Source organism: Arvicanthis niloticus, chromosome 29 (assembly GCF_011762505.2).
Source record: "Arvicanthis niloticus isolate mArvNil1 chromosome 29, mArvNil1.pat.X, whole genome shotgun sequence".
In the NCBI taxonomy this organism is placed as follows: domain Eukaryota; kingdom Metazoa; phylum Chordata; class Mammalia; order Rodentia; family Muridae; genus Arvicanthis; species Arvicanthis niloticus.
Genome location: NC_133437.1, coordinates 6906546 through 6924913, shown reverse-complemented (window position 1 = coordinate 6924913; position 18368 = coordinate 6906546). Strand labels below are relative to the sequence as shown.

Here is an 18368-nt window from a genome sequence, read left to right as displayed (position 1 = left end):
AAGAAGCCCCAAGAGCAGAGACAGCTACCGTCTTCACAGCCTTGAACCCACGACTGTACTCTCAGCCCCTGCCCTACCCCGCTTCTCATTCCTTCAGCTCAGAGAATGCCCTGAAATGGAAAGTGGCCTTTCAGAATTCTGCTCATCTTAAAGATACAGCAGAAAAGTTGGTAAGGTATTTCAAATACTAGTTTTGGTTATGTTTAAAATGAAATTTGAATCCATATTCCTGAAGAAAACAAACTCTTCACCCCTAACATTATATGCATGTATGGAAGCCTCAAACAACGTTTAAAGGGTTTAGGTCAGAGAAAAGACACTGTTAGTTCTCCACAGCCAGCCATATGCTTTCTGCATTCCCTTGTGCATTAATCTGGGGACAAAGCTAGTAGTGTGGGTATATAGTGAAGTAGCATCCGCTTCTTAAACTGGCTTATATGACTTGGGGTTGAACAGTGCAGAAACATCTCATCGTGCACTAGAAAGCCAGAGAATACAAAACATGTTTGATGTGACAAGTCGGAGGTGCCAGAAAAATGAGATGAATGATTCAGCCCCAGTCTGAGGCTGGAGTTTGGAAGCTTCCTGGAGGTGGTATAGTTAAATTTGTGCTGAAGTCACCAGCCTGGGCTCCATAAGCCACAGCAGCAGTAACAGACACCACAGTAGCACTCTCTAGAAAGATGCACACAGTAGCTGTCTTCCTTCTTCCACATCATTCCGTCCAGATACCGGGCATAGTCAAAAGTGTTGTCCACATTCAGAGTGGATATTTTACCCACTGTTACCACAGGAGCACTTGTACTTCTACGAACTGGTGGAAGCAGATGTGTAGCAGGTCAAAATGTCAGGTAGAAATTCAAGTCTTTTCATCGTGCTGAAGAACTAAGGAGTCTTTGTATTACAGCTGCCAGCACTGATGGCCCTGAATACTGTGAACTGCACTGCTGGTGTGGGACCCAGGGACAAGACTTTATACTTTAGCCATCTTAAAAGGACTTTGAAGTTCCAGAAGAAACCATCTTTACCCCATGCAAACAGTAATTAATGATCTTCAGAAACAGACTGATGCGCAGAAAACACAGACAGATCCCTACAGTTAAACACATTAAGCGTAATGACTGTGAGTGCCAAGTGGTGAGTTGAAATATAAAGAAAATGTTCAAACGAGCCAGGCGGTGGCACACACCTTTAATACCAGCACATGGGAGGTAGAGTCAGGCAGATCTCTGAAATTTGAGGCCAGCCTAATTTACAGAGCAAGTTCCAAAACTGCCAAGGCTACAGAGAAAAACCTTGTCTCAGGGGGGAAAAAAAAGTACAAAACACTTTCAAGAATAAGAAGTGTCTACAGAGAAAGCAGTTTTAAAATGGCTTTTATAAACAAATGCAAATTATAGGAAAGCCAATGCAGATTGCAGTTACCTGAGGACTCTCAAGTGACTCCTTGAAGGCAATGTGGAAAATGGAATGATGACTCTTTTTTTTTCTACCACATTCATATGGAAGATATGCCTTTTACAGGAATCAAATGAATAAAATTTAATGTGAGTAATGTTCATATCATAAAAAATCAGGATGGATGAAGTAACGTCCAGAAGAAAACACGGGGAGAAGATAGCCATTGATAAACCATTCTCAAAAGAATCCAACCCTGCTGCTAATAACCCATATTAGTTACTTTTCTTGCTGAGATCAAGACCTGACATGAAGCACCTCAAGAAAGGAAGAATTTACTTCAGCTCACTTCAACAACAGACACATTCCACCATGGTGAGGAAGGCTAAGCTGGAGGAACAGAAGGGACTGGTAGTATCTACTCTGCTGTCAGAAAGCAGAGAGAACAGGAAGTGAGACCAGGCTATAAAACTCCAAGATCCTTCTCCAGTTACCCACCTCCTCCACTGAGGCCCAGTTCCAAAGGTTCCATAACCTTTCAAATCAAGCCCACCATTTTGAAATCATGAGTTGAAATGTCTGAGCCAATGAGGAACATTTCACATTCAAATCACAACATACCTTGATCTCAGACTTCTAGCCCCCAAAAAACTACAAGAAATAATTTCTATTGCTTAAGCCACTTGGCCAATGGTGTTTATTATACCGGTCAGTCAGAAACTAACGCAGGCTGAATTTCTCTATGCAGAGTGAGACAGCAGTCTTACTATGTCAGTAGACTAAACTAGCACAGTGGAGAAAATGTGCACCACGGGTTTAGAAGAAAGTCCTAAAGATACCAGGAATTATAATTGGATGGTTAAGTTCATAATGGTCTTTATTCTCTGCCGAGAAATTTTGATTTTACTCTGCCAGTGATCTGTGAATTGTGCTATATATCAGCTTAAGGACCTCCAGGGTAGGATCCAGACATTAACTGTTTTTAGCAAGCTTCTAGGTGATTGTGATCAACAATGAGCAAGGTTGAAGGTCAGTACATACTCTAAGCATTTGGAGCTTCAGAACATGGGAATTTGCCATTAGGGGAGGGGACAAGCAGTTACTCCCAGAGAGAAAAGTTACTTTGTCTTAGATATCATTCTGCCCAGAAAAACAGGATGAAACTGGGATATTTGAGAAAAAGCAATCAATGTTAAACTCAGTGCAACCTGGGATATAAACAATTCACCTCCTCTTAGTTAATGCGCATTCTTAATGAAAACTGCATTCATTTTTCTAAATTTTTAAATGCATACAAAAGTATTAGAAAATAGGTACATAATCCATTTCTGACTTTCAGCTTATCAAAATAACACTGAATAGAAATAGCAGGGATAGGGGAGTGACAGATAAATGCTTCACTGTTTCTCTTTGGGATGACAGAAGTATCTTGAGGTTGACTGCGGTGATGTTACAAATATCTGTGAATAAACTAACAGCCTCGTATACTTTAAATAAGTAAACTGTATGGTATGTGAACTATATCTCAATAAAGCTGTTTAAAAAGTAGACATCTTTACAATGACATATATTTGCCCTTCTGCAGCCATTATCTGAAATATGTAACCATTAAAATGATTAATAATGGGAGTTCTTGAACATAAGAGGCTCTCCATTTTGTACACAGATACATATATCAATAAATACATCTAAAATACACAAATATTAGAATGAGCATTGCTTCTCATAATTACTAATATTGGGCTTTTATAATTTTTTCATTTCACTGGTCTAAATAATAAAAGAACATACATTTTACTTATAGGTTTTATGATTTTCATGACAGCCTTCTTTGTTAATCACCTATACTTATTTTATGTTTAATTTTAAAATATTATTTTCTAAGATTATATAGAATTTTAGAGAAACTGTCCCAAGTCTGTTACACGCACCTCTTCTGTGTCCCCTTCGCCCGCGAATAAGGACACGGAGGCAGTAATCGGGTATCACTACAGACGAGGCTTTACTTCTTGTAACAGCAAAAGCGGAAAAGACGGAAGAAACCGGAAGAGGCTCCTTAAATACACCCTAGAGTGACGTATTCACTTCTGAATGGCTGTTCGCTTACCACCCAATATTATGCCTCGGGATTGGCAGTGACTAAGGCACGCCTATCTGCCTAGCAACTGCGCAGATAATTGTTTACATCTGGAGAAGACACGCGGCCAGGGCCATCTTGGAAATGCAAATGTGTAGCCACTGAAACAGCGGCTCACTACACAAGTCTTCTTTTTAATTTGATACTTCATTTATTTACATTTCAGATGTTAACCCCTTTCCCTATTCCCCTTCACATTAATCCCCTATCCCACCCATTATCCTTTTTTTGCTTTTATGCTGTTTAAATAAGATGCAAGTATTAAGGTCAGTTCTAGGTTGAGGAACTAGCAATACAATAGATGCAAATGGTCAAGGAACAAGCAAGACAATAGATCCAGATAGTCAAAGAATAAGCAGGACTATAAACAGAGTCTCGTGATCACTCCTGTGATCACTATGTCTACGGGTTTATCAGGATGTCCAAAATATCTGAGCCTACTTCCCTGTCTTAGCCCAAAGTCATTTTCATGTCTGAAGCCTACTTCTTTGTTCTAGCTAAAGATTTAGATTCCTGCCTGAAATTACTTCCTTGTTCTAGCCTAGAATTTAGATTCCTGGCTGTAAGTACTTCTTTGTTCTAACCTAATGTCAGATTCCTGCCTGCAGTCCTTTTCCTTGTCCTTGGCCAATGTCAGATTCCTGCCAGGCAGCCCCAAAAGCTCTCCACATCTCTTCCTTTTAAAGACAAAGCCTGTCTTAGGTCGTTCTGACAAGAATGCCTTCCTTAGCCATTCCTTAGTCAGATTCCTGCCTGCAGTCCTTTTCCTTGTCCTTGGCCAATGTCAGATTCCTGCCAGGCAGCCCCAAAAGCTCTCCACATCTCTTCCTTTTAAAGACAAAGCCTGTCTTAGGTCGTTCTGACAAGAATGCCTTCCTTAGCCATCATGGAATATGCATTATCCAAAGCAATGCACTTCTCTCTTAGGTTGGCAAGGCTCTGTGCAGAATCTTACCCATCCTTGACTTGCCAGCCTAGATTAATAACTCTGCCTGGGGGTCCATTTTCAGTTTCAAATCATGTTCTTTGGCAGCCAACATGTTGATTTTGTTAGAGACAAGCTTTAACACGATGAGCAGGAATAAAAGTTCCCAGGACAAAAAGGGCTAGCCTGATCAAGCTATATATGCCATTCTTGAGGTTTGACCAAAATCCATCTCAAATCTTTCAGCAACACAACTGTAATATTTTCAAGACTAAATCCATAAAACAAGTAGCTGTAAAAACAGCATTGTTCCATCAGTTCTAAAAAACACCACTTGTATTAAAGTACAATAGGACTTTGCAGCACATTGAGGGGGTGGTGGGAAAGCTGTCATTTAAGACCTATAAACTAGAGAAAACTAAGCTCAAAGTGGAACTATGGAAATAGCAAATATTAAAAAAAAATAATGTTGAGGGCTATAGCTCAGTATTAGATCTCTGACTGAAAGCAGGCCCTAGGTTCAATTTCTAACATGAAAGAAGGAAGGGGGAAAGAAAGAGAGGGAGAGAAAAAGTTAATTAAACAAACACCAAGTTAAGCATGACAAATTAATAAACTTGATTAGTTTTCCTGAAAACTAATCAAAAAAAGGAAAATAAGAAAGAGGAAATTAGTAAGTAATATCAATAACAAGAGAGGTATCATGACACACTTATAGAGAAGATAATATGACAAGAGGGGGTATCACAACAGACCTGTAGACATTGAGAAGATAATGGGAAGATGCTCTCAATGACTTTGTGCCAGCCAACTAAAAGATGTCTATGCAAGTACGATTTCTTTCTTAATCACTATTTACCAAAATTGGTTCAAGGAGAAACAAAAAAAGTACAACCTTGCTTCTACTCAGGTTGATGACGAAACTTTCATGAAAGCATACGAGTATGCCAGCTAACTTTATTGGTGAATTCTACCAACTATCCAGAAAAGAGCTAATACCACCAGTCCTGAACGCTTTTAGAAGCAGAAGAGGGGACTAAAGGAAACGAAACAAGGGGGTGACATTATCAGTTAAATTTCTTTGCTACAGACTAAGAGCAAAAATCTCTCTCATAAGAACACATGCTTGAACAGAAGAGTTAAGAAAAGTCTACAGATAAAGATAATGCAAATTATTTAAAATGCTGTATTTTTCTACTTACAAAGTTCCTAATCTTAGGGATAAAAATGTAGAAGCAATGTATTTAAATCTGTGACATGTGGGAAGACACTACTTTTGTAGAACAGTCATAATAGGCAGAGTATGAGAAGCCTAGTAGCCACAAATGGGCAGATACAGGGCTTGTGGTGTGTACACACAATGGGTGTATTGCCAGCTTTAAAATGGAGGGGATGCTGGAGTATGCAACACCGTTGACAAAACAAAGACATGCTAAATGAAAAGCGTCAGCCACGGAAAGAAACGAGAAGGAGGAGATAGTTCATCTGTCGTAAAAATAATAAAATCCCAGAGCTGGGATCCTGCTCGCCTTTGACCATTTATGTTCTCAGATGAAAGACACACTCAGCCTTTGCATCTTTATAAGCCTTAAGCTGCACAATAGCTGAGCACCCACCTACCTTCTGTGCTATTAGAATCTACCTTCCTAACTATAACCCGCGTTATTACAAAGTTTCATCTGAGCTGCTTTTCACTCCAACCAGGCAGCCCTCTGGGCCACGTTCTCTTGACCCCTAGCCCATGGCAGCTCTTCTTGTTCTCTTCTACATGTTATTATTTTTTTTTTTACTCTTCCATGGCTGCTCCTTTCTTTTCCCTGCTTTTTCCTAGTGTTCTCTAGCCTGGGAAACCTAAACCTCGCCTATGTCTCTTCTCCTAGCTATTGGCTGCTGGCATCTTTATTTACCAATCAGAATTAACTTTGGGCAGGGTCCCTGAGGCTTTGTGCAGACTCCGAATCTTGAAGGCCAGAGCTAAGCATTACAATAAACTGGAAAAGACAAAACCTCAACATCATCAATTAAGAGTGATGCCTACTCTGTCAAAGGACTTCGGTTCAGTTCCCAGCACCGATATTGGGCAGTTCACAACTTCTTGAAACTCCAGCTCCAGGAAGACCCATTTCTGGCCTCAGTGAGCAATAGCTCTCAAGTCTGGCTATCCCAACACACACACACACACACACACACACACACAAAGGGGGGGAATGGGAACAAAATGAAGGAATTCAGGAAAAAAAATTATTGCCTATTTATGTTAGAGTCAGACATTGTGGTCATAGCTCCCAGACAAAACCAATGAAAACAATAAAGAGCTAAATGACTTTGGAGAAGCCACTTGTGTGGAGATCAACTCTTGTTACTCACAAACTCCTTACAAAGCTAAAGTAACCAACCAGCACTGTCTCCCTGCACCGCCTTAAGGACTTAGAGTAGCTTACAGCTTTCAGTGATTCTGGCCTACCTCCAGTATTCTGACTTCATATCAGAACATATACAACTTCTTGAAGATGATGGTGTGCACACATTTCCTCACTTTTATCCCCAAATGGCAGTGTATTGATAGAAGCCCAAAGCAGTGCACACAGTGCCTGAGACCTGCAGTTGGAAAAGACAGCCAGGGGCCTAGCTCAGAAGGATGAGCGTGGCTCTAATACATAGGGTCCCTTGGAAGAGGTGAAATGCAGTCCTCCAGACTCCAGTAAAAATCCAACACTTTCCTGGAAAAGGAAAGCAAGCATTTGGGTATGTACACATATTTACATAAAAATAAAGTAAATGTGCCACAGATGTAGAGTCAGGAGAAAAATATTATTTGAATTTGGTTTTCAAATAGATTATTCCTACACATATAAGCCTCCAGAGAAACTCTACATGCTGTGGTACTGTGTCCTGTGATAACAGCCAGAGTCACTGTTTGACCGGTAATCCTGAACTTTTCTGACAAAGCAAACAAAATTTCTCAACAGGTGTGTATTAAGGCTCGCTAACAAATGGCCAACTGCCTCACGCAGATGTCACCTTGCTCTCTGAGAAAGCAGAGACAAAGGCTAGAGACAGCGAAAGAATAAATAGATAACAGGTAGGTAATAAAGAGATGAGGTTAAGCACTTAGCACATTGCTTAAAGATCAAAGTTCATGTGAACTCCTAAGACCGCAGGTGTAACTGAATCAGCTTTCTTCGTCTACATGAAAATAAAACAAAGAACTCAATTGTTCCAAATTACATTATAATTTACATAAGAAGCACGAACATTCAGTGCAAAAGTCTGATATGAAAAGCTGATTAATTTGTTTGGATGTTCATGCTTACCTTTTCATATTTATTTTCTTATGTCCTTCATGAAGTCAGTATTTCTCCATTAATGGTGAAAGTGGTTCAAATGGAATGTTTTCCCCCCAAGCCCCACAGTCATTAATGCCCTTGGAAAAAAAAAAAGAAGTTTTCATGAACTAATTCGGCTTCGGCAGCTACCTTTTATTGTGTACCTGGTAAAATATATCATCAAATTGTATTTTAAAAAATATTGTAAACTCACTTGTATAAATTCAATTGTTTTATGTCAATGTTATTACCTATTGCTTTTCATTTAGAACTGTAGAAATCTAATATAGTCTTTATATAGCTCTTTTTGCAGATACGATCTTTTATGAGTCTAGTCAAGAGATAAGTTTATTATTTACTTTTACTGTAATGCAACTAGAAAGCCTAGGATCCATTTAGTATAAGATGAACTTGAATCTCAAACCTGGTCCTTGAATTCTCAGAGTTAGGTTGTTTCCTCTTGCAAGTCAGAGCTAGAATACACCCATTGAATGTTCACTCCAAATTAGCAGGTAGCTGGCAAGTAACCTAGTCTAAACATAGAAAAGTGAAGGTAAAATAAAAGAGTTTTTAATTGACTAAAATGACACAGGAAATTTTAAGTTTGAAAGGATAAAATATTTTGCTTTCTTCAAAATGTTACACAAGCATAAATTTTTACTAGAAAATTATTTAACAAGTAGAATTGGAGCAACATGTATCTACAGATAATCTAAAAATAGCTTTTAGTGAGACATGGCTTTTCTTTACCATCAACTCACAAAATATACATATAAAGCATAATTGATTTATATCTCTTATATACATGTTTTATTTGTGTAGAAGAGGCAGAAGAAGTATATTACTGTGTTCTTTGACCTCTAGAAATTCACATAGTGTTCAATCTCCCACAGTAGGCTCATTTAATTTCAAAGTTTTAAATTGTGTTCCAAAATTTGAGGAGGTTTGTTAACTAAACCAGTTTAACAGGAGCCCAGGAATCTAGGAATTTTGTAAATCGTTTGCTCTTCATGTTTCATGCTAGTGGATCTGGGGCTCTGCAGGTTCCAGAACAGTTAACTTATGTAAGATTACTTTTTCTCATCCCCAAGGCAGGCTCTCTGACAGAAGCAAGGTAGGGAAGGCAGGATGTACTCACTGCTCAGAGAATAGAGCCAATCCTGCAGAGAAGGCACGGTGGGGAGCACTGCACTGAAGCAGCAGGAGTCAAGGAGTCCCAGTCCTCCTCGGAAGCAGCGAGGGCTCCAGTCAGAACAGTCTAGGCCATAACCGGGAAGACACCTCTACCCACCTACCATGGTATGCTCCTGTCACCCACTTCCTCCAACTAAGCTCCACCCACAAAAGCTTCCCCAACTTCCCAAAACAGCATCAGTGTTTTCCCATGGGGTCCTAAGTGCATGCAATTTTCTCCATGTTGGTCATTCCTTCCCTCTTAGCTTTTCTTATATTTAGCCAGAATTCTGCTCACATGCCACCCACTCTGTACCTGATGCTCTAAGCCATCCTCTAGACTTAGATCAAAGTATGTTTTACCACCCTCACACATTAGTGTGAGTGCATTAGCACTATAAAGCAGGGTTTAAGATCTACTTCAAGATTGATGAAATGGCTCCATGAGTCATGGTGCCTGACATCCTGAGTTGGATCCCCAGGATTCACAAGACAGAAAGGAGAGAAATGACTCCTGACCTCTGACCTTCACATACAGACTTAAACACAGACAGACACAAGGAGAGTATTAACTCAGGAGGTACAGCAGATAAACTCTGACAGCCATACAGCTGAAAGCAACAATTCTTTTAGTTTCTTACAAGAAGCCCAAAGCAGGTGTCCCTAATTGTCTCCACGAGTGAGTCAGGTTCCCACATTCCATCTTGTGCCAGTTCTATATGTGTTCATTATGAAAAGGAGAAAGGAAGCTGCCATAGGCTGTTATTGCTGTGATGAAACACCATGACCAAAAAGCAAGTTGTGGGGGAAAAGGACTTACACTTCCAGATTCCAATCCATCACTGGAAGAAGTCATACAGGGCTGGAACCTGGAGTGAGGAACATGCAGAAGCCAGGAAGGTGTGCTGCTTACTGGCTTGCTTCCCCTGGCTTCCCACCATGGGCTGGGCCCTCCAACATTAATCATTAATTGAGAAAAAATCCTACAGCTGGATCTTGTGGAGGTATTTTCTAAGCTGAGGCTCCTTTCTCTGTGGTGACTAGCTTGTGTCAAGGTGACACACAAAACTAGCCAGTACAGAAAGACCTCATATGCCATGGCTGTTGGTGTGACACAGGGCTTCTTGTTCAGTGGCCATCAGCACGGGGCACATACATTACCCTATCTATTACAAGAAGACTAGAGGAGTAGTCAGGCATGCACCTCAAAAGAAGGGGCCTTGGGGAACAGCCCTCCAGCTTGTCTAGAGGCAGGCTCTGGGGTTTTGGCTCCCTCTAACCAGAGCCTGGTACACAGATGATGAGGGAATGACAAGCAAGAGATCTTAAATGTCTTAGCACTTAGCAGACAGGTAGAAAATTCTGTGAGCCAGAAGCCCACATAGAGGAGGCCATATAGAGCTTCTGAGAGTATATGAGTGTCCAATTAGAAGTTAGGTGGTCTACAAGGATTAGAAGTTCTAAAGTGTTCTTCACAGGATTAAGTAGCAGAAGAGAAAATCATGTCCTTAAATGTTATCAGGCTAAAAAAAGCCATGTTGTAGATTTCATGTGCTCTACCAAACTTTTCTAGTTCACTCTTAAATATTTTTATTATTGTTGTTTAACTGGGATTTCTAACAAAAAAATAATACCTAAGTTTAACTGACTTTTTTATTTAATTTTTAAAATTGGATTTACTAAGTAAGATCATGAGTGAATCAACTAATCCCTCATCTACAGATCTTTGGTGACATCCAGTAGAGCAAGATTTCTCATTTATCCTTTCTCTATTATTAAAAAAAAGGAAGTTAATTTTTCAGATAAAAAAAATTCTGACCAGGAGCTGGAGAAAGAGCTCAGTAGCTGGGGGCACTGATCGATCTTCTAGACGGCCTGGATTCGATTCCCAACACCAACACAGCAGCTAACACCTGTCTAGAAGGTGCCTATCCAGTCTCCAGGATACAGGATGCCCTCCTCTGGCCGCCACAGACACCAGGCATGCACATGGCACACACATGTACATGCAGGCAAAACATCATACACTTAAGATAAAAACAAAATTTAAAATCTACCATTAACTTATAACGAAAAAATCAAATAGTTTAGGAAAAACTACACGTTTGTGTGCTTCTCAAGTAAAATCTGTGACACCAACCACAACCAGTGACCAGATAAAAAACCCAAGTAATACATTAAGTAATATATTTTCTTAATTTTATTGATTCTTACTTATACTAATTTAAAACAAAAGTCTAAGAAAAACAATTAGGCATATATTGATAAGAAATTGCTATTCAGGAAAAATGAAAAGAATTTGTAATACAATAATACCTGTTTCATTTTGTCTCCAGAGGTTTCTTTCAGACTGCAATAGGGTGGTGGGTTTGTCAGGGAGGCCTGGGTTAAATCTTACTCATATGCCTTTCAGAAAAGACCTGGGCTGAACTAGAGTGAAAGGCAGCAGTGTCTGGAACAGGAAGAGGAGAAGGTGGTGAAGAAGAATTCATGAGTTCTCGAACTACTTGTGGGTACCTGTCAGGGAGGCTATTCTCAGCTGCCAGAGGCATGGGACACCTTGGAACTGGACTTATAGGGGATGGTGAACCGTTCCATGGATGGTGGGAAATGAAGCCGGGTCCTCCACAGGAGCGGAAATTGCCTTTAACCATCCAGCTAGCTGGCTTTCTCCAGCCCTAGTTCACAACTTCAAAAAAGAGCCCTCAAAACTTGCCTTACTTATCTATGAACTCAAGTATGCATTACATAGAACATTTATTACATTCTAATGCACCTGCTCTACTGGAGTTTAGGCACATTGTGTGTCCATTAAAAAGATTATCTTGTTTTCTTCATTCAACTAAAAGAACACATTTTTAAAGAACAGTTTAAAATGAGAATTAATATTGGCATACACACTGCCATAAGCAAAAGGAATGAAGCAACAATCCAAATAACTGGCAAATGCACCCTTCGTTACCACAGCAGCAAATTAAGAATATGCCTTCCTAACTGATATTGAGTTCTTAGAAGAAAAATGTGTTGGGGTGGTTGGGGTGGTTGGGGTGGTTGGGGTGGTTGGGGTGGTTGGGGTGGTTGGGGTGGTTGGGGTGGTTGGGGTGGTTGGGGTGGTTGGGGTGGTTGGGGTGGTTGGGGTGGTTGGGGTGGTTGGTTGGTTGGTTGGTTGGTTTTGCAAGACAGGATTTTTCTATGTAGCCCTGGGTGTCCTAAAACTCACTCTGTAGACCAGCCTGGCCTCAAATTCAGAGATCTGCCTGCTTCTGCTTCCTGAGTACTGGCTGGTGTTAAAGGGTACACTCCCCTCCCCCAGGCTAAAGGAAAAAAATTTTTGTTAGTCAGGTTACCACCCCCAGGCTAAAGAAGAAAAACATTTTTGTCAGTCAGGTTACAGTACTTGAGTTAACTAGAGGATCACTCTATCTGTACATTCTTTTTCTTACATTAGTTCTTTAAGTTTTGTAATTATAATATAATTATATTTCCCTTTTCAATTTCCTCCCTCTAAACCCTCCCACATATCTCTCCTTGCACTTTTGCAGATTACATACATTTTATGAACTGTTGTTACATGCTTTATATATGTGTGTGTGTATATATATATATACATATATATATATATATATATATATATATATATATATATATATTCCTAAACATAACTGCTCAGTCCATATAATGTTACTTGTGTGTATATTCTTTATTTTCTCTCTAAATTTTCACCAAAATGCAAATATAGATATGTATAGTGTGAAGGTGTTGTCTTTGCAGCAAATATATACAAAATCATTTCTAGCAATTAAAAAGTGACAATTTCATTTAAAATCCTCCTCCTCTTTAATCAAAAATGGCACAGCAATCAAAGAGCCTTCATAAACACTGATTGAAGCAAATGAGCTACTTTCTCTTCTTCTATAGAATTTCTATTAAAAGCCTGTTAGAATGAAAGAATTCATGAGCTCAGAGTAGGAGTGGAGATCATGCCATTTAGAAATTTCTGCTGTGCTTGGCACAGCCCTGGAAGTTTGTGGCCATGGAGGAAGAGGCTGTGGAATAGGATGGGGTAGGTGAAGTAGTGGGCTAATGGGAAGATGAAGAGAGGTAGAAGGATCCTGGTCTTGACCACCCTACCCAGAAGGGGTAATCTGCTTTCACCTACAGGAGATGTTGTTTTGTTTGAAGAAAGAATTAAAAAAAAAAAAGACAGACAATATGTATGCTTCAGGGCAGTGGAAAATCACAGAGCAATGTAGTAAAACAGTGGTCACTGTAAACCTGGAGAAGAGAGGGGGCATGGGAAGAGATGAGAGAAGAAACACCAAAACTAAGAGAGAGATTTGTTCTGGTTCCTACAGCACAGAAGGGCAGCTGTTGGTTAAAATAGCCTATGATGATCAGAAAAAAAATGCATGAGAGTTGCCAGCATTTGGAAGTGGTTATCATTTAAGATGATTACATATTATTTACACAGTGTACGACAATGAACCTTATTAAGATATGCAAAATTTTCACAGTTTACAAAAAAAAAAAATTAAAGTTTTAAGTGGACAGAACAACAGAGCTTAGCAAGAATTCAAGTTTTCTTCTATCAGTTCTCTTGATGCTGAATTTCTCCCAGTTTTTGTGGAAAACCCACCAAAGGATTTTTGAATATGAATGCATCATCTATCTTGATCAGGGTAAATTTGCACAGACTGGGTCCAAGTGCTCCTAAAAATCTTTTGTGCCCAAACTGGAAGATTTTGAAAGTTCTTTCTCTCTCAATTAGCAGTTTTAGGAAGATGTAACTCTTATGTCTGACCTGTGTATTTTTCAAGTTAATTACAAGTCTGGACTCTCATTCCTCATTTGCAATTCTTTACGTTAGAGTTCAGTGTGGAGCTGATGAGACCAGACAAGTGTTTCAAGGAAACCATTATCTCAGGGTAAATTTTAAAAGGAATAACGAATAGTATCATTTGTTACATAGAAATGCTGTAATATCAGCCCAGAGTTTACTCTATTTCCCAGCTATGAGATCCCTTGTTACCTGCTGCTTCTCTGGGTCACGTGGTCTGTTTCATCCTCTTCCTCCATCTTCCTCTTCCTCCTTCTTCTCTTCTCCTACCTCTAAAACCTCCTGCCTCACCTTTCCCTCCCACTGCCCAATCACAGGCCTTTATTTGACCAGTCAGAATGGGGAGAAGGTTCACATGAAATCACCTGAGTATGTGATCCACTCCCAGCAGCCCTTCTAGAGGAAGCAGAATCAACATCAGAAAACAAACAGCTCCAGGGAGACCCACAGCACCCTCCCACCAAAGGATACCACTAGCTTGAGAAGGAAGGATTTTTATCGGAATGATTAATATACATCTTACATAAAGCACAAGTAACCTGTCCTATTTTACACTGTTTTGTGTTTGTCTCATCATAGGACAGCCTGGCTGGCTTTAGTTCTGGAAATCTCTTTATCCTCATTTCCAACAACCAAGTTTCAAATTCCTAAGTAGTCTGTTTAGATTAGATGTTGACCCATGCATGGTTCCATTATTTTTAGTCAGGTAATTCCACACACATGGGAGGTAACTATTTTTGTTGACTAGTGGGACCTGGTAGTTTAGGGATATAAACAATTCAATGTGATGCCATCTCTACTTCAGGTACGGCTCAGTGTGCTCTGTGCTCTGTCTCCAGCTCGTTATGATCTACATTTCAATCTCTTATAGTGCTGTTTTTTACAGTTTTGTTCAGACTACTTTTATCAATGTGCTTATAGAAAACACTAGATACCTGAGCCTGATGTAAACCTAGTCCTGATGTTTCATATGTTAATTTCATATTAAAGACTGGCTAGAAAAACTCAATACTTAAAAAGAAGTGTTCTTATAGAAATTTAACTCTGAATTTCAAATAATCTCTCAGAAATTTGACCTTTCCCTTTCTTTTTTTACAATTTCACTCCTGAAACAAACGTATTCAAATCAACAAATATATTGATCAATTATAAAATTATATAGTATTCTCAAGATTAAAAAGACATTCACTTTAAATTTTTAGAGGGGAAAGAGAAGACGCTACTGTGCTAAAAGTAGTGTGTACATTTACCCTTTTAAGTTGTATGTTGTACTAGCACTCCGTGCACCCACAACTGCTCAGGATTGTAAGGCACTGGCGAGACCTGTGAGCATCACCACATCTCCTCCTCTTCCATACCCACTGATGATTCTGCATTTAGGTGCTATTTACCCCCACTCTCTCAGCATCCCTTCCCAGCATCCTTTCCCAGCATTCCTTCTTTATGTAACTTGCCAAGCAACCATAATCCTGTGTTCTTCTCTGACCAGGTCCTTCTTTCTCTCTTCCTCTGAGACCCTACTTCCCAAATTGGGTACATATATCCATGGGCAGACACGTGTCAGGAGCTATGACATAAAGATGATGTCTCTCACCAAAGCATTTCAAACTACAAATGTGGGTATGGAAGTTTTAATAACCAAAAAAGCAATGAGAGCAATTATTGTTGCCTTAAGTCAAAGATGAATGTGGTAAAAGAAAAGGTACAAATTGCACAATAAATTTTAAGGAGAGAAAAGTGAGGGCCAGGGATTTGAGCAATCTAATTTCACAAAAATTTGTTTTAAGACCTGAGTTCCTAATCTTAAGCACGTTATTAACCTGATATGTTTTGCTTTATGAGACAGATTCTTTGTATGTAGCCTTGACTGTCTTAGAACTCGACATGTAGACCAGACTAGCCTTGAACTCACACAGACATTCTGCCATGACCGGTTCAGCTTGATAATATATTAACAGTTCAGTTGATCTTGAATAGAAAGACATATTCAACAATACAAATATTCAGATACAGATTTAAACAATAACAAAGCATGCTTGAAAACTCAGATGGGATCATATGTAGACAATTTGGCAGGAGAATTCACCTTCTCTTTCTAATTCTAAATCAAGAAATCCCAAAGATCTTGGATTTCCAAGAAGCTAGATGGGGGCCAAAAGAAAACATTTTATTTTTAAATTAAGTGTTTCTTTTAGATCTTCAACAAACCAAATGTCCTGCTTTCGTAATAAGTTCCTCTTATGATGACTGGCTCTAACCAGTCCTTGGGAAATGTACGTGCAGACAGAGATTACCCAACTAGGTTCAGGAGATGAGAAAGTACACAGGGCTGCCGTGGTTGCGCCAATGTTTATACGCCCCTCGCATATCTTTATGGATAAATGAATCCACAAAACAACGCCATGTACTTACTTGTTATTGAGATTCCAGATGATGCCATCCAAAGAGCTCAAGGCATTCTTCATAAACACTTGTAAGTAAACACTGATTCTCATTCTTTTCTGACTGGTCAGGGTGAAAGTGCCTAGATAGGGTCGGGTCATAGACAGGCAGCTGCCCATACAATGTACTTTAAAGGAAGCCCCATGGTCCTGCCTGTTGGAAATATTTTCCTTTTTGATTTTTCAGAACACCCCCAACATGTTTTCCTGGCCTCCGTTTCATCACTAGTTAACAATGAGTTAGATGTTAAGTGAGGTATTATCTCCATAAAGCCACGGCGGGAACATATGTAGACAATTTGGCAGGAGAATTTAGCTGTTTCCCACTTACACAACCAAACATAGAGACAACAATTAGTTTATCTGGATTGTTGGCCTGCAAAGCAAATGCTAGGATTCTAATAGTTTGGGACATAAATGGCCTTTGCACTCTATATGAGAGTTCAGCATGTGAGTTTCATAGCTTCTTGCCCCATATCAGAAGAATTAGTTGGGGCCCAGCAGAGGGCACCCTAAGAAATCAGCCCATGGGGACTAGAAGCTTACTAATAGATATAGGTTTACTAAATCTAGCTTTTGTTTCCTTTTTTTTTTTTTTTTTTTTTTTAAGTTTTATGAAGCCAGGCCTAAGGAAGCTGGAAAGTTTTAATGTTTACTGGTTGTGAGTTCCCAGGTGGCAGTAAACTGAAATCCTCAAACTGCTAACAATACCTTCCTATCCCCTTCCCCTCTGCTCCTCCCCTCCCCAGCCCCCTCCTTCTCTTCCTCTTCTCCTTTCGTAGTCATATATAATTCAACTGCCTCTGGCAGAATCAGGCATTTCCTATCCCCACCCCAAAAATGCAAGGTCATGGAGCTTACAGCCACAGAAAGTCTCAGAAAGTCTCAGGGCTGAAGCAGAGCTCACTAAAGAAACAGACTGCACAGACAAAACCTTTCTGGTTGTTGCATGATGTAGGACATAAAGAATGGTCAGCCAACTCTTTCACTTAGATTGGCTATTTATATCTTTGATGTGTTTATGGGTATTGACAAACAGAGCCAGATCTATTAGTTCTGTAAAGTAAGAGAATAGCCTCTCCACAATTCATACTAAATAATTCCCAAAGAAAATCATGGACTTCTCCCCCAGGTACACAATAATAATCCCAGTTTAGGGCTTCATATATTTGAAGGAGAAAGAATGGAAGTTTGAAAAAATTCCCAAACCAAAATTCATAATGAATGATCACCTAGGGCCTACATGAGTGTCCACCATATCTTAGTATAGCAAATTACTATTTGTGTTTCTAGTTTCCATCTTAAAATTACATTAAAGTCATTTTTTCTTAAATGATGATATTATTCGATGGCATGAGTAAACATAAATACGTTTTCATATACATTTTTGTGGCAATATCTTGCTATGTAGCACTTACTGGCCTTAAACTAACTATGTAGATCAGACTGCCTCAAACTTGAAGCCTCCTCTTTATTTTACCCCCTAAATACGAGGCTTACAAGTGTACACCACCACACCTAGCTAAAAGTATTATATTTTGGTGAGTCAAAAAATGACACAGGGACAGTCAAGGCCTAGATTTGTTTATGTCCTTATACTGACAACCTTTTTGTACTGAAAATTTTCTGTGTAGATCAAAGGACTAGAATGTAAGTTCATAATAAATTCAGTTGAATAAAAAAAAAAAAACCCAACACAGTACCTAGGTGTGAAAGAGAATTTGAGCGATAGTCCAATTAGAGATACAAGAAAAAGGGCAGCCAAGGAAACCTAATTCATGCAATGTGTGTGATTACATTCTATACTACGAAGGAGTATTGGAAGTTCTGGAGCATGCTATTTATCAGAGAACCTGAGCCCAGAAACAGGCAATCTAGAAAAAAAAACAAGCACTTAAATTGTAAATTTAAGAAAAGAAAATGTGTCAGCAGGTAGGATAGTTTAAAACTCAGACTGGGCTTAGGTGGAAAGCATCCTCATGAAGGAAGCTGAGGCCAGGTAGGAGGATATAAAGTCACACGGAGAGCTACATCAGTCCAGAAGTGGAATTTTACATCACCAGATCAGGTGTAAAAGAAGGCTTGCTTTGATTAACAAAGCATGCAAGAATAGCAGCTCAACAGCAGGCAT

At 39.4% G+C, this 18368-nt stretch overlaps 1 long non-coding RNA gene across 4 annotated transcripts in view; it reads right to left on the bottom strand.

The window, feature by feature from the left end:
• LOC143440351 (uncharacterized) overlaps window positions 1-9871 on the bottom strand; it is a 32236-nt gene extending 22365 nt beyond the window's left edge. Inside the window, exons 1-3 of one of the 4 annotated variants that reach the window (XR_013108089.1) lie at window positions 9780-9871; window positions 8211-8319; window positions 7775-7884 (exon numbers count right to left, since the gene is read on the bottom strand). This is a non-coding gene — a long non-coding RNA (uncharacterized LOC143440351). The other 3 variants (XR_013108090.1, XR_013108088.1, XR_013108087.1) reach the window with 3 other exon arrangements.
• Window positions 9872-18368: the final 8497 nt, after the last annotated feature.